The sequence below is a fragment of the Hyaena hyaena genome, unplaced genomic scaffold (genome assembly GCF_003009895.1).
Source record: "Hyaena hyaena isolate Hyena2069 unplaced genomic scaffold, ASM300989v1 scaffold_1945, whole genome shotgun sequence".
Taxonomy (NCBI): Eukaryota; Metazoa; Chordata; class Mammalia; order Carnivora; family Hyaenidae; genus Hyaena; species Hyaena hyaena.
The window spans coordinates 95,907-113,253 of record NW_024082578.1 but is presented as its reverse complement, the minus strand read 5'-3'; the positions used below and the strand labels follow the sequence as shown (position 1 = coordinate 113,253).

The 17,347-nt window shown below is 39.8% G+C and overlaps 1 protein-coding gene across 1 annotated transcript in view; it reads left to right on the top strand.

Annotated features, from left to right (window-relative positions):
• The first annotated feature begins 4,783 nt into the window (after window positions 1–4,783).
• SPARCL1 (SPARC like 1) overlaps window positions 4,784–17,347 on the top strand; it is a 46,807-nt gene continuing 34,243 nt past the window's right edge. The window contains exon 1 of the mRNA XM_039225169.1: window positions 4,784–5,124. The gene's annotated coding sequence lies outside the window, so the exon portion shown is untranslated. The remainder of the gene's footprint in view (window positions 5,125–17,347) is intronic.

Sequence of the window (17,347 nt, the reverse complement as noted above, 5' to 3'; positions counted from 1 at the left end):
CAGAATGAAGGCAATGTATAACACAATTACAATAGACCTACAGTAAACATGTAGCATGAATGAAAAATAAACCTTTATTACAAGTCTCTGATGTTTAGGAGATATGTATTATTACAGCTTAACCTATCCTGATAGATACTTTTTTTTTCAAGATTTTAATTTTAGGTAATCTCTACACATAACATGGGGCTCAAACTCACAACCCCAAGATCAACAGTCACATGCTCCAGTAAATAAGCCACTCAAATGCCTGCCAAATACAGTATGTTATGTTTATTCCTTCTTCTTCTTCCTAACCTTCAATGGGTAAACCTCCCAAAGCTCCCTTTTACCTAATGAATAAAAGCCAAACTGCTTAGACTGACATGTAAAACTGACCTCACCCTAACCAGTCTTTCTCGTTTTATTTTTATTCAAAGTTATTATGAGAAACATAGCAGTTAATCACATTAGCTACATTTATTTAGCAAAATATTATGTGTATTTTGCTACTCACTTTCTTATTGTTTCTGTAAGTCAAGCCTCTGCTAAAGACCAAATAGAGAGTATGAATAAGCCCATAGAAGACCCAGGCTGGGAAAGGATGGTTAGAGTAAAGTCCTGCAAGAACCCAGGGTCAGAAATTGACCCAGTAGGTTGATGACCAAGACAGAGCTGAGAGATCTGAAATGGTTCAGGGCCAGGATATGCTGGTACTGCTGGCAGGTGGAGGAATGTCACAAAAAGTCAATAGCTAAGCCAGAACTGAGAAATGAGTATGGGTCCCATAAGTAAAACCTACAGAGAATTAAATATAAAGGTATGAAAGATAATGTGGTGTTATGGACTAAATTATGTCCGTATGTTGAAGCCCTAAACTTTAATGTGACTGGATTTGGAAATAAAGCCTTTAAAGAGGTAATTCAGGTTAAATGAGGTTTTAAGAGTGGAGTTCTAATATAATATGACTGGTATCCTTATTTATTGGGGGTTGGTGCAGAAAGAGAGGGAGAGAATTCCAAGCTGTCAGTGTGGAGCCTAATGTGGAGCTTGATCCCACAAACCGTGAGACCATTACCTGAGCCAAAATCAAAAGTCAGATGCTTAACCAATTGGGCCACCCAGGCACCCCTGGTGTCCTTTTAAAATGAGGAAGAGTCACCAGGATTGTGTGAGCATAGAGAAAAATCCCTGTGAGGACACAGCAAGAAGATAGCCATCTATAAGCCAGAGAGAAGCCTCAGAAGAAACCAACCCAGCGAGCACCTTGATCTTGGACTTTCAGCCTCCAGAATTGTGAGAAAATAAATTTCTCTTAGGTAAGTAAGCCACCCCAGTCTGTGCCATTTTGTTATGATAGCCCTAGCAAACTAATACATGGCATATCAAGGAGAAAAGTCCTACAGGCCAGGTCCTGGACAAGATAATTATTGAAACTCTGCTTTCACTGCACCTTTCCTTCATTCATACTCACTTCCTACCTGGAGCTATCTACTATTCCAAGGGAATCATGACACTAAGTGTATGTCTTATGTCTTAGACTCCTGATAGTCACGAACTCTATTTTTCTCACATCACCCAGAGACTAAAAAGGCTTATTCAGTGCTTAAGGATTGATTAATGTGTTCTCTGTTTACCTAAATCAGAGGTTCTTAACTTCATGGAACCACTGAGTGAGGGAGTAATTCATAAACGGACTTTAGGAGCTTGCCCACAGCTTTTGTCACATTTTCAAAAGGAATCTTAGCACACCAGGGTTAAAAAAAATACTTCAGTTTTGATATTGACTTCTGTTAGACCCTTTTGACTGATGCTGATGTTATGTGGGTCAGTTCATATGCAGTAATGTAATAAGCTCTTTATTTTTCAAAATTCTCCAATCACAGTCAGACACTGGGTAAGTTTCTATGGGTTTTGTTTTGTTGTTTTGTTTTGTTTGGGAGGCACAGGGGCAGAGAGAGAGGGAGACAGGGAACCCCAAGCAGACTTCACACTACCGGTGCAGAGTCTAATGTAGAGCTCAGACTCACACACCGTAAGACCAAGACCTGAACCAAAATCAAGAGTCGGATGCTTAACAGACTGAGCCACCCAGCACCCCAAGATGCTGGGTGAGTTTCTAAATCAGATGTACAGCTCCATCTGTTAGGTGGATATTATAGGTTTATTCTTCAGCTTCATGCGCTGTAACCTATTTTAGAAACAACAGCCTTAGAAACAATAAGAGTTTGGATATCTGCCCATGAACATTCCTAAAATAAAGCCATACTTAAAAGACATTGTAAATTCAAGGTTTTTTTTTATTTAAAAAAAAAATAATACTCTGTTAGCTAGTTATAAGAAACACAGGGGCGCATGGGTGGCTTAGTCGGTTAAGCATCCGACTTTCGCTTAGGTCATGATCTCGCGGTTCGTGGGTTCAAGCCCCGCGTCGGGCTCTATGCTGACTGCCAACTCAGAGCCTGGAGCCTGTTTCAGTCTGTGACTCCCTCTCTCTCTGACCCTCCCCTGCTCACGCTGTCTCTCTCTCCTAGAAATAAAATATATATATATATATATTTAAAAGAAACACAGTCAAAATTCTCAAGCTTTGCCACCTACAAATGAACTTTGTAGCCACATATTTACATTTAAGAGAGAAATCACATATTTTCATTTAAGAGAGAAATCTAGTTTGCTTTAACCTAATTATTTTTATGTTAATATAGACTTCTTTAAGAAATTTCACTTTGGTCACTTCATAGATGTGTAAAATATCAATTTTAGGATTAGAAAAAGTATTTTTGTTGGTCAAATTTTTTTCCATCGTTCTCCAGCTCAAACTTCCCCTACATTCTCAATTGATGTAATTACCTGAAATCAATCTCCTAAAGCAACCTCCAATAAATAGGGAATATGATTAGAATAAGAAGTCAATAGTTTGTGTCCCAGAGAAAATTTCCACAGCCAAACGAAGCAGAATCTTCAGAAACGCTTGTCCAACATGCCCTGCAACAGTGTCACATGCATGGCCCTCGAGAGCTGTTGGAAAAATGGTGCCTGTGTCTCCTCCACTTCTTAGACCCAGATGTGTACCGAGGCGGAGAGGCAAAGTCGAACACAGCCCACTCCTTTGATCCTGCCTCTGAGGAGACCGCCCACACCCTAGACCTTGGCTAAGGAAAAACATCCTATTGTCTGAGGCAAAAGGACATCACGTCATTTCATCCTGTGCCTGCAAAGGCCTTTGGGAACAAGGAATCCTGGTTGTAGAGTCGTGAGACACTTCCCAGCTGCGCAGTGACTTGTTTTCGGTTCCTAGGCAAATTGCCCAGTTTCCTCTGCTTCCAAATTTCCCCAACTGCAAAACAGAGATAATTACTGTTACCTTTCTCTTGTGGTGTTCTGACAAATAAATAGGGCAAATGTTCCTAAAGTGGCTGGAGACAGTTGTCGAAGGACAATTTACCTACAATGGTAGGTGGGGTGTTTGTCAAGTTTTGTTGTCATCGTTTTGCTTCCAGCCTGACTTTGGCATAAATGTAGTAAATCTAAATTAAATTATAACCATTCATTTAAAGTTAATGGAGCATTTACAGTCTGCAAAGCACTGTGCCAGGCAGAAGGAGCACATATCTACCCTCAGGGAACTCACAGCTCACTCAGAAGGAGGTATCATAGCCTGTAGTTTGAGTAACACAAGCACAGCAATTGGCCAAGGTAGCTGGGTTGGAATCCCACTCTGTAACTTACAAGCTGGAGACTCTGGAAAAATCAGTTTTATTAAGCCTAGGTTTCCTCTACAAACCACAATAGCTAACATCTGAGTGTCTGCTGGGTGGCAGGAGGCGTTCTGTGCATTTGTATTTACCTAAAACAGAACAACTGCCTGAGACAGATATTATTCTCATCCCCATATGTGCATCCCCATCTTATAGTTAAGGATACTGAAGCCTCCAGAGCTTACATAATTTGTCCCAGGTCATATAGCTGGGAAGTGGTGAAGCCAAGATGTAAACTCAAGCTGCGTGGCCTCAAAGCATGCAGAATTTACCACTTAATTACTACACCACCCTCAAATGGGAGCATAGTTATACTCACCTCATATAAACGTGTGAGGCTCAACTGAAATAATGCATAGAAAACTGTTAGCACAGTGTCTGACACATAATAAATGTACAGTAAGTGTGGAAGTAGTAGTAGAACTAATCAGACACTTACATAAATAACCAGAATGGCAAGTCAAAAATACACGTGTAACACCAGTGTATTTCATGAGAATATTTCTTATAGATCAGTCATTACATGGCGGGGGGGGGGGGGGGGGTTTAGAAGGAAGTTGTGTGGGGAGAATAATAGTCTGTGAGCCACCCTGTTTCTGAACTGGCATACAAGTGATCTATAATATGAATGAGTGATGCTTCATATGTACGTATCTTCCTAAAGGTCATTTAAAGAAAGTTTAAAGTATCTGAAGTACCCTGCTATGATTAAAATTGATACTGTACTCATGAGAACAGTTTCCAATTAGACAATTTAAAAATGCATCTGCTGCAATTCTTCTTCTCCCCTTCCTTAACCCCCACCCCCACCCCCAATTTCCTTTAAGAAGAAACAACAGCAGAGTTTCTTTTCAAAGTCTTAAAATAAAAAATCCCCAAAAAAGGGATCCTGCTTGCTTTTAGAGTTGTTTGAAAAAGGGGGAAAAAAATGCATGAGGAGCCACGTGCTTCTGTTCTGGCCAAGTTATTAGCTTCTGAGAACAAGAGCTTGAGGGGAGGACTCTTAACCCCCTAGTCTCTCTGGCAGAATGAGCTCTTCCCCTGTTGGCTTGCACTGCCTGGGAAGCTCCTCGCGCCCTCAGAGAGGCCAGCCTGCCGGAGAACTGCAGGAATCTGCAACAAAAACGATGACAGCCTGAAATACCCCCAGTGCCAACCTCCACATTTGTCTGTCACCTCAGACCCTGACTAGTTGACAGAGCAGCAGAATTTCAACTCCAACAGACTCGAATGTGTGTCTGGGCAGAGAAGCAGAGCTAATGAGGGAAGAGGTTTTTTAAAGAGTATTGGGTATTTGTCAAAGTTTTATTTCCTGGCTGTGTGCAAAGAGAAGATTCAACTTCAATTTTGTATCAAGCCTCTGGGTCCAGCCACCTACCTGAAGGTAAATTTTAATAAGTTTACTGTATCGTCTAATTGCATTTGTTATACTACTCTGCATGATCTGGTGAAGATGTCTAATATTTTTTTTCCTAGTACAAAACCATTTATTTACAAAAAAAATTGTGTGATTTACAGAAAAGCTACTTACTAAGAAATTTTAACTCTTGTATTCATGTTTCCTTTTCTTTTTCAAGATTATGTAGAAAGTAGTAATAAATGGTGATTTTAATGAAGACCAAGAACACAAATGTAGAACTATTGTTGGCTATATTAACATTCGGATCTTGGTGAAGTCTGAATCCGGAAATGTGTTTTATAGAAATATTTTACTAAGTATATTTAGTAAATCATAAGGGAAGTAGTTTAAAAAAAGAACTTTCAAATCAAAGTAATATGTATATTTTCCATGTTAAAGTATCTGAAATTATTTCATCACCAGCACTGTCTCAGTCTGTACCTACCAACAATACAGACATGGAACATTTTGTTTTTCCGAAAGGTAGGAAAATTCTACACTACTATAATCTTCTTTTATTATTTTTCAGTTATCATGACTATTATTCCTTTCCTAATTCCCTTTTATACTTTTATGACTAATTGTCTCTTGTCTCCCTCCATAGTTTTTAAGATGCACATGCATAAAATTTCTCTAATTCCTAATGATGTCTTACTTGGGGAGGGAAGGAGGAGGAAAGGAAACCAAAATGCTAAGGAGATTGTGGCAACTCCTACATCGTAAGGTATAGGCTCTACTAGAATAAAACAGTAATGCAAGTCATGCTCACTCATTCTTCCTAGGTATTGGAGGTCCCCCTGCAGGAGAAAACCATCCTTTCAACTATAGATCGATACTGTTGATAGTATAACCAAGATGTACTGGGGAAAGAGTATCTCTTTTGCACTGCCTTTAATCTGCAAAGAGGTTAAATATGTCACCTTGGCATTGTGTCTGAGCTTTCCTCTGGCCCACAGCCTAAGTACACTGAATAGAAATGTTCACTCAATCCAACTTAGCAAAAATCTTTTTAATAAATTCTCCCACGTCTCTTGGATATCAACTTTTTTTCAGCTCAGAGCTTCTTCATCTAAATTTTGATGGTAGTGACTATTGTTAACTATGACTATTTAAAAAAATGACACCCCTCTTAGGAAAGATTTAAGTTTATATTTCTGTTCATTCAACCAGATCTAGCAAAGAAGAGCAGTCCATTTCATCCACTTGTCATCCAATCAACTAATGTGACTTTCCAAATTTTTAATGAATCTTGGCTTTTTTCTTTTATGGAACTTCTGTACAGCGATTTAGCAATTCCTGAGGTTTCCTCTCCAGGTCTTTTGGGATTCAGTCCCCAGTACTTTCTCATCTGCAGCTTCACTTCTCAACTACGTGAAAATAAATAGTGATGACAGGAATGAAATGAACAGTGATGTTATCTAGACAACTCCAGAACATTATTCATTTCATTTCCTCTTGACTGATTATTATTTTTATTCCATTATTTGGTAACAGTACACAAACATTGCTATTTTATTTAACTTTAGCACACTGTCCAGAACATGTTGGGAATCTTTTTCTACAAAGAAGAACATAAACAACAGCTGTTAAAAAGACATCAGGTGGGGGTGCCTGAGTGGCTCAGTGGGTTAGGCGTCTGACTTTGGCTCAGGTCATGACCTCACAGTTTGTGGGTTCGAGCCCGCGGTTGGGCTCTGTGCTGACAGCTAGCTCAGAGCCTGGAGCCTGTTTTGGATTGTGTCTCCCTCTCTCTCTGACCTTCCCCTGTTCATGCTGTCTCTTTCTCTCTCTCAGAAATAAATAAAACATAAAGAAAAAATTATTTTAAGACGTCAGGTTCCCTTTTCCTTTATATGTCCTTCTGGAACAGTCTTCAGTGAAGGTGAGAGGAGCCCCCATAAATCCAGGAGAACTTCCCCAATAGATCTGGCTGCTCAAGAGATGCCTAGCTAAGCTCAGGTCTGGTTCTACAGGGCCCACTGGGCATCTTCTGCCAATGGCTGAGCTTGCACTGGTTGTGCCACTTGGGCCTCGTTTTTGTTTTGGGCATCAAAAAATGGACAGAAGTCTGGGGAACAGAGTGTGTGGTCTCAAATAATTGTAGGGAGATGGTGTAATAAAGTAAGACTGTGAGCTCAGGAAACATACGGACCTGGTTTATATCTGAGCTTTACCAGGCTCTATGACTTTGGGCAAATGAGTTGTTGAGCCTCAGTCCCCTCATCTGTGGAAATGAAGATCACAAAATTAGTTGCCATTTCATAGATTTGTTGTTATAATTAAGAAAACAGCTATGCCTGGTACATATGAAGCAATCAATTAATCATAGCTAATAATGAAAACACCACCCTACCTAGGTGTCCCAACTAGAACTCTGTAAGAAGGGAATTCACTCTCCAGTTTTCTTAGCTTACCCATCTATTAAGCAAGCTGTAATAATAATACCCACAAATGCAGTTGTTGTAGGAGTTAAATGAAATGTCTTAAAATACGAAGTATAGCACCTAACAGAGTGGCACAGCATGAGAAAGTGTTTGGTTTTGCTCTTGAAATGATTTTTCTGATAACAAAATTGGGGATGGAGAAGGAGATATTCTTTGAAATGTCTTTTTTTTAACTAAGGGAATGGAAAAATAAATCTGACTCTACTGTACTCCCCTGGGGGGACTCAACGCAAAGTATTTATTACTGTGAGTCTTTACTGCTTCATCAATTAGTTGCTTCTTAATGGCCAAGTCAAATGAAACCAAAGGGAGTTTTCTGTTTCAAATTGCCATTAAGAGAGTGAGACGAAATGCTGGTTTGCAGTCAGTTCTGTTTTATTGGCCTAGTTGGACAGGGAAGAAGGCCCCCAACATTTCTCCTTTCTTACCTTTTCTAAAGGCAAGAATAGGGGTTTTGACTTGCTCCGGGGGTATTTTTTCCTTTCTAACTGAAATTCAAACAAAAGGGTTTGGGTTTTGTTTTTTGTTTTTGTAAACCTCTCCCCCTGTGCTCCTAGCATTGAAATGTCAGCTGCTTTTTCTGGCTACATGTAGCAGGAGCAGCCTGTCGTCATAGCGATGAAAGGGTATAGAGAGACTCGAGTTTCATGACCCACGCTGTGAAATAACTCTTAGTCTGCTCGAAAATTCTTCTTTAGAAATGAAGTCTCCAGTCTTGGCTTGTTTCCTTCCTATTATGCAACCAACTTATGTACACCAATTGCAGTAGCTAAATGTTTTCTTTAAAGATTCAATGAATAGGTGTTAAGAAAGAAAATGAGCAAGAAAGCTACTAAAACAGTGACCAGTTTACTCTGGAGTTCAGGGGGGAACCACCTGGGAAGGCAAAGGAAGAAAGATGGAAATAACCTCACTTCATAGCACCTACTGCACACCCCAGAATAAATCCATTTTCTGAGTTCCCCCCAGCTTCTCCCATCTTCACAATGAACCACAGTAGAGTGGTTATCTAGGGGAATTCTGGGGCAGGCTACCAGGACTCATATCCTGGCACTCTCTAGTGTTTTACCTTATCCACTCTTTGCCTCTGTCTTCTCATCTTTAAAACAGAGATAGTAATAGTCATAAAACTGTTGTGGAGATTGAATGAGATGGCGTGTGGAAGGCTCTCATTACAGAATCTGACCAGTGGTCAAGGTTAGCTGTTAGGCTTGCCAGGCCTCAATATCCCTTATTCGTTAAACGGGGGTAACAGCCCATTCATAAGATTGTGGTCAGATTAACTGAAATGACGGGTGTAAATGCTCAATAAGTAGCAGTTCTTTTGATATTTGTCATCACTATGTCCAACGTTGACGGAAATAGCTTGTTTTTGTTGTTGTTGTTGTTGTTGTTTTTAAGAGAGAGCACAAGCAAAGTAGAGGGGCAGAGAGATGCGAGAGAGGGCAGGCTCTGCTCCCTGCTCAGCATGGAGACCAGTGCAGGACTTGATCCCAAGACCGTGAGCTGAATGAAATCTAGGGTCAGACACTCAACCAGCTGAGCCACCCAGGCACCCCCAGGGCTAGAGTTTTTGAACTAGGAATTTCCCAATGAGTAAACTGTAATGAATATAGATGCCAGAATTATCATTGTATAAATGTGAACCGTTGAATTTCTAAAGAGAAAAAAAAGAAGGGTTAAGATTTTCATCTTGATTAACAGCAGAGTAAAAGTGTGTCAAAACATCTTTTATTAAGATGCTTTACATTAAAATTTCTGTTTTAGTCTCTCCAGTGTTTTCTTGGCCATGCAATTACGTAAATAAGTAATTTTATGTCTCAAACAACTCATGTATTTCAATGTTCTATACCATAAGAAATGCCAGAGGTGCTGCAGGAGTGAATAGAGAAGGGCTGTGCTCTAGTGGCACTTACTGTGTAGTGAGGGAGACTGTCATTTTAAACAAATCATCACATTAATAAAAAGTGCTTACTCCCAAACATAAGGTGACCTTGAATACAAAGCCATCTTTATTTTTCTAATGAAAAGATTTTCAGCCAAAGTCCTTGGCCAACCTAAATGCACAAATGGATAGTATATTGTAATATGTACTTAAGATGCCCAAGATCTACTCACTGAATCCACTCTGTAATTATCTAATACAGACGAGTGTATCGTCAGTCCTCTGTAAGTTGTTTATAACACACTTCTTAAAAATCTGTGGATGCTGCAAATTGGATCCCCAAGCATAAATTCTCATTCTATTTATTACTTCATTGCTTTTCCCAGCCCTCTTTCAAGGGCTTATTTGAAAACACTTAAGTTTGTAAAGTGTGGTTTTCTAAAACTGTGCAATTCTAACACGGTAATGAAATCATACCTCAAGAATAATTACTAAATCTGCTTTAAATATCTTTATCTCCTTTTTTCTGTCAAGATGACCATTTAAGCATGACAAAAATAAGCATTGCTTGAGATCATTTCAGGCTGTTTTCCTGAAATGGTACTTTGATGTTCAAAATGAAGTCATTGAGACAGTGGTCTTTAATGTGAGAGATCTCAGAAGCACTAAAATATACTGTGAATCCCTCTTTTTTATAGCATGATTTGGGGAGATGAAAAAGTCACAGTATATTTGAATTTGTATTGTATATAATTATCTGCTGAAGTAAGCGTTAAGAGGGTAAAACACCTTTGTTCTAAGAAAGTATGTTTAAGGAGTCTGACTTCTGCTGAAGGTCAGTGATGGCTTTCCTTGACCTGAAGGCTAAACAGACGTTACTCCGTGGTGCCTCTGAGTGCGTGTGTGTGTGTGTGTGTGTGTGTGTGTGTGTGGTCATTGGGGTGAGTGGGTGCTGGCAAGAGAATTCTAAGAGTGTGACACCTTGTGCAAAGACCCTGTAGCAGGTGAGATCATGGTTTACTTGAGGAACACAGAGAAGGCCAGCTCCTCTGAGAGCAAAGAGCAGAGCAATGGGAGATGCAAATCCTAAGCAACTCCCCACAATGCCCTCTTCCCTGAGTACTAAGCATTTTTATTATCTGCTTGATTCATATTTAATGTCTCTTGTCGAATTCTGGTTGGACTCTGCCCCAACTGACATAAACCATGTTTATCCCTCACTCGGCCCCACATAATTGTAGTAGGTTTGGTTAGGAAGGATGACTGCCAGTTGAAGGTCAGAGCTCCAGAAAATCTGTGCCATTCACAGAGCTGGGACAACTTGATGTCAGATGGTGACTCAGCAGAGAACTCAAAATAGAAGAGCATCTTTTTCAGTCCTTCAGATGACTTTAATGTCAAGCTACAGAGCTCTCCCAAGAGACTCATTAATACTTTAAAAGCCCTAAAGCATCACTTCTAACTCTGGATCAGGTAACAATATGTATATGTTAGCCAAAATGTGACTAAAGGGTTTGCTCTCTAATAACAAAAGCTTTGGCTATCATGTAAGGACAAGGTGAAGGAAAATGATCTGCTTGAGACTGATTATGAAATAACCATGATAATAGTTTTTTTTAGTACATTTCCTTGAAAGGAAATTTTTCCACAGTTATAATAATTACTAAGAATAGCAGCCTACAGGCTTCCTCTGATATAAATGAATTCAACAGAAGATATATCTAGCCTTATTTAAAAGCATGGATGTACATACTCTAAGAAATGCTACACCAATAATAAAAAGAAAAATAGGGAAAACAGTCAATGCAAAGCTTTCTTTTTTCTAGGGTATATGGTGTGTCTTTCTCAGTTTGTTGGACTTTAGACAAGGTAAGATGAACAGATCAAGTAATCATAATCTGCCTTGAAAACCAAAAGTGTTGAAGCATTTGTTTAGTTTCCTTGGCCTAGAAGGAAGGGAGGAAGGCTTGTAAGTTTGGCTGGGGCTGCCTATGAAGGAGCCAACATCTAGGGAGAAAGGGGTCAGTTCAGCTGCTGGTAACTCCAGGCAACAAGAGGGAAGTTCAAACAATAACTCCTGGCACTCACATTTCCAAGGAGTCATTTACATAGCCAATAGAAGAGATAGAAAAGAATGGACTCTGAGCCTGTTCTTCCCTTTAGAGGAATGGATAGCTGTTTACACTAGTTCAGTGGTCAGAGAGCTTGTTAATGCTTAAGAGAAAAAAGAAGAGAAAGGAGATAAAAAGAGAAAAGAGGTAGTGGCACAAGAAGTGCCTGGGGGAGATATATGGTTACAGTAGGTAGATTTAAGCAGCAAGACAGCAGCAGAACTTCAAAAAGATTTATCTTTTTAAGTTTAAATTTAAATTAGACCTTTAAACTAATTAATTTATTTAATGTTCTAAAAAACTATAGAAACTGAAAAGAAATCAGATACAAAAGTCTACTCTGACCCAATCTTATTTGAATTTAAACTTCTAGAAAATATCCCAGAAACTGAAATGCAACCAATTACAGATAAGAACGCAAAATGAATCAGAGTACCCAAAATATATTCTTGCAAATTTGTGTAAGTTCACTCCTAAATTGAGATGGAGAAAGATATTCTAGGGAGTGCCAGACTTTAGGTGCCCTTCCCTTCTCCAGGAGATAGAAATTGCAGGACATCAAAAGATAGACCAAGAGTCATAGGGTTCCATCAGAAATGGTCCACACCAAATGCGGTGTCCAAGCAATATTTACCTATCACATGCACTGCTTTCCACCCTCCATCTAGAGGACCAAACACTGGTCTTAGAGGCCAGAGGAACTTCGCTCCATCCATCAGTCTGGGGGTAGATGACACACACATGGCCTATTTTGCCTGTGCCTTTTAGTCCAATCCTTTCGGGCTTAGCTGGGCTACCTTCCCAGCTAGAGGAAAGGATAACCAGACCCTTTTCCTTGTTTTTCCAGGGAGGGAGCTTGTAGACCTGCTGAGAAATCTAATTACAACCTCCTTTCATGGTAAAATCCAATTACAACCTCTCCCATGGTGAAAGCCAATCCTTTTGATACAAAAGGAAGCCAAACAAAGGGGCTTCAAGCAGTGGGTATGACTATGTTCTGCTCTCTCTTAGGCAACTATGCAGAAAGGTTGCAGTGACCTTCACTTGCTTGAGTAGGAGCAGTGGTCATAATTTACTACTACTCCCATTCTCATAAGAAGGAAAAATATTTTCATATCTGATGCTGAAGTTTCTGGGTATTTTCTCAAGCATCCATTAGTTGAGGAAATAAAATTTGGAGCCTCTCTCCAGACACGTTTTTGATTCAGTGATGGGGTTTTGCAGTGATGAGAGTCCAGAACCGATAGCCAAGAAAGAATTCTTGAGACATCTTTGGTGCAAAAAGGTGATTTTATTAAAGCACAGGGACAGGACCTGTGGGCAGAAAGAGCTGCACTGGGGTTGTAAGGAGTGACGGGTTATATATTATGGAATTGGGGAGGTAAAGGCAAAAGGGAGGCCTCCAGAGGGACTTCATAAGCTAAAGAGATACCTGAGGCCTTGTTGTTGTCAAGCTCAGGTTGTTTTTCCCTCTAGTAAGACATTAAGATTAACACAGTAGGGGGTTCCTGGGGAAATGTCATACTCTGTATTTGCCTCAAGTATTTGTGAATGGGCTGCAGGTTATGCGGAAATTTCATTTTACCTGCCATTTCCTTCTTGCCTTTGTTCCCCACATCGCTATGGAGGGGCGGGTGATATAAGGGGCTCCAGGAAACTGAGTCTATAGGTTTTCTTATAATTTACTAAGATATTTGTAAACTGATAGAGACTCCTGTCCTGCATGACTGTGACCTCTATCAATTTACCATTGGTATTCTTTCCCTTTCCTTTGTCCTTGGGCAGCCAGGAGTGTGTGAAGAATGTAGCATACATCGCATGGGGGAAGGGGGGAGGAGGAGTTGGTGGTAGCTTGTGCTTTGCTCTCAGCTTGCTTTATGGTCCCTCATCATCAGCAAGATGACTTTTTTTTTAATTGAATTTGGAGTATGTTAAAGAAACAACAACAAAAAAGTCATGAGTTATTTAATCTAATATCCTCCTATAATTTGTTCCTGATGTCTTTGGCTTCCTACGCCACACTTTCAGCCACCTGTTCACCTGAGGATAATGAGAAAATGAGAAACTCCAGTGCTGCTTAGAGAAGTGTCACCCCAAATTCCTGAAACCTGAATAAGATAAACAGAGACAGTTCTCAAAATAGTCATTTATGAAAATACATATTTTACGAGTACTGGCATAAGTCTATAACTGCTGAAACAACAATCACTATAGTCACAGAATATGTATAAAATCCAGATTTTCAGCTTATCCAAAGAAAAAAAATGGGCAGTTTAGAAGGAGCATCCAGTTATCTGATAGGTTTTTAATTAGATATATGTGGAGCAGTGGGGTTTTTTTTTAACAGGATAAAGTTTTAACAGATAAAGTGCTACACCCACAAAGTTAATTCAAGTATATAAAGAAGCATAAAATCCACCATTTAAAGACTCTGAAATGCCTCCAAAAGCAAAACATTTTTACTCTACTTGATTTAACTTCAGGTACCTAATTATCTATATCATATATATATATATATATATATAAAATTGTAGGTCAATGAAAATCTCTAACTGGCTTTCAGACACATGTTTGCTTAGATCTTCATGCTCTCTTAGCCCACTGGATGATTTTTAACTCTCAAGCCATTAGTTCAGAGGGTTTCCTCAATTTTTCATTGGGAAACAAACAACTTTGAGCTAACTCTAAATCAACGCAGCATTCTATTAGAATTCAGAAGAACCAAAACACAAATGCTGAACCCCAAATGTCTTCTTTCCCTCTCTTTTTCTTTCTTGATCCCCAATTTTAGCACATAATAGTAGCCTTCAAGGACCTCACAGCGGAGTGCAGGTTAAGCTCTTTCCAGGAAAACTTTTCAGTAATTTCCTAAAATATAGGTAGAGGATGATATTAGATGCTTTTGGTTTAAGCCTTGGTACTTCCAGTGGTCTTGCATTTAGTAGCTTCTTAGACAGGTATGGGGGCAGGGGAGGGGCACAGCATTAGCTCACTGATAAAAACAGCTGATGATGTCTCCTTGTAATCAGAAACAATTTAAAGTGACTGGTTTCAAAAGTAAATATTTTCTTATATTTTGAAAAATACTCTGGGTAGGAACATACAAGGTTACTATAGTCCGACCTCTGGATATGACTGACTGCTTTTCTTTCCCAAAAGGTGACGCAAAAACCTAGCCTATGCTTACTATATGTTTCATTCTTTGTTGTTTTATTTTTCCCAAATCCTCTGTGTTTGGGGGTTGGCCACAGTGAGGCTTAAGGTTATAGTCATGGCTAGAGGTAGCTGACTCACCTCACACTTCACAGCATCTTTTTTTTTAATTTTTTAATGTTTTATTTATTTCTGAGAGAGAGAGCATGCGCAGGGGAGGATCAGAGAGATAGGGAGACACAGAATCTGAAGCAGCTCCAGGCTCTGAGCTAGCTGCCAGCACAGAGCCCAATATGGGGCTCAAACCCATGAACCACAAGATCATGACCTGAGCCAAAGTCATGACCTGAGCCGAAGTCGGATGCTTAACCGACTGAGCCACCCAGGTGTCCCCACATAGCATCTTAATAACAGGGCTAATATCTCTAGAGATCTATAGCCTAGTTACGGAATGTGGTGTGCACATTTTAGTGCAATGAAACCAAAAATAGTCACTGTCCAAAAAGAATTAACAACAGATTCCCTTGTACAGTATTATTCATCCAAAATACAACTTTGTTTCAATTTGGCTAATTAGACTACTCTTGATTAGGCAAATTTCTACATGTCCTGGGATAACCACCCAAAAACAATGGTTTTAGAACAGTGTTTAAAGTGTTTAGTCAGACTGAACTAATGAGTTGGATTTCCTTTGGTATAGAAAAGACTGCATAATGGAGGGGAAAAGAACAGAGGGACTAACTTACTTTCTAAGGCTCCAGATCAATCCTGGTGTCAACATTCTAGAGATTGCATGAAAAGAAAAATGGGAGTCTAAAGTGAAAAAAAAACACCCATAAATACTCCCAGGCCTAGCTGACCATATTTATTTCTAAAACTCTTTGATTCACCCTTCAAAATTTGTGATTTTACCAGTAAAATCATCTTTGCTGATCACATTTGAATACCTTGTAGTTTTGGGTCTCTCCAAAAATAACTGCTATGCTCCATTTAAAAAGAAAAACATGGGGATTCCTGGGGGATTCAGTTGGTTAAGTGTCCATACTGGGCATGAAGCCTACTGGACATGAAGCTTACTTAAAAAGTTAACAATAATAAAAATAAAGAAAAAGGAAAATATGTCCCGGCTAAGGCAATGTAGAGGAGGAAAAAGCTTTTCCTCGCCCTCTTATATTCGGTGTTTGGGGCCTGCAAATTAAACTGACAAAAGACAGGTTAACAGGAGAAAAAAGTTTATTCATATGTACAGAGGAGCCAACAAAAGTAGCCGGCCCCTTAAGCAGGTAGAGTTTAAGGCTGTATAGCTAATTTAGTAGGAGAAAGGAAGGAATAGGGGGGAGAAAGGAAGGAATAGGGGAAGAAACAGCATCTATGGGAAGGACAACAGATTTTTTTAGGAAAGACAATCGTTTTTAGAACAAACCAGAGATAAGAGAGTTTGTGAAAATGTTTGTTTATACAAGTATAAGTGGCCACAAAACTCTCCTGGAGAGGAATTTGTGGTAGGTTTACTCTTGATCTGTCTCCCAGGAGCACAAGCTGCCTGCAAGAGGGAATTTATGGCAGTGTCTCATTTCTCAGAAGTTTCTGCTGTGAGTCAGATAAAGGAAGCTCCAAGAAGGTTTCTTTCTGCATCTGTTTAATCTCAAATGCCCTCAACCTTGAATAATCTTCATACCAACATGAGGGTTCCAAGTGGGTCCCCACAGCAACTGTCTGACAGACTTGAAACAGGGCAGCACTGGGGAGCAGGAGGCAGCTTTGTTGGCAAAGGATCTGAAAATATCCAAACCCATGAATCCTAAATTTTGAATCAAGTGTTGTTTGGTCAAGGTTTCAGCAAGGAAATGATAGATCCAGGCCAAAAAATTGAATTTGGGGATTTGATAGAATATATAAAGGGGTTACCAAGGTGTGGGCAGGGTATAGAGAAGCTGCAAGGGGTTCTAAGAACAGACTGATAAGAACTAAGCTTGTACATACCAAGGGAGGGAGCGTTTTCTGCACCCAGACAGAAAATGCTGCATGGAGAGGGTCACTGAGAGGTGAGAGGGTCTATGACCTTCAGAGGAGGGACATAGTCACAGAGAGGGCACTGAGAAAATGTATAGCCTGATATTGCTCTCCTCCTTCCCCCAAATTTCTCCTGCAGTGCACTCCACTGGCTGTACCCAATAGAAACCATAAGGCAAGAAAACCTTGTAATGCCATTCACAGGCCCTGGGATAGCTCAGGTTGGAGAAGATTGGACAGTGGATATGGTATGGATCTGGAGGAACAAATGGAAGGTTTCTAGATTCAGGGGGAGGAAAATACTTTCCCAGTGTGGGAGAGGTAGAATTAACAGCTGTGGACCAGCTGTGTTCCCTCCTTGCTGGAATGAATCTTCTGGAACTTCCCCCTCTGAAGGCCTAAATATGCTTTGGTTCTTCACTCTATTTTCAAAGAACTCCTCAAACCTCAGCCATGAAATTCATTAGGGTTATTGTATCTGCTTCTTTCAGAGAAGGCAGGTAATGAATAACATTGCACCACTGGGACAAGCAATTGTTGTCCCTGTTTAATGTGTTGGCCCTCACCAAAGCACATGAGAGGCTTCAACCATGTGCTGAATC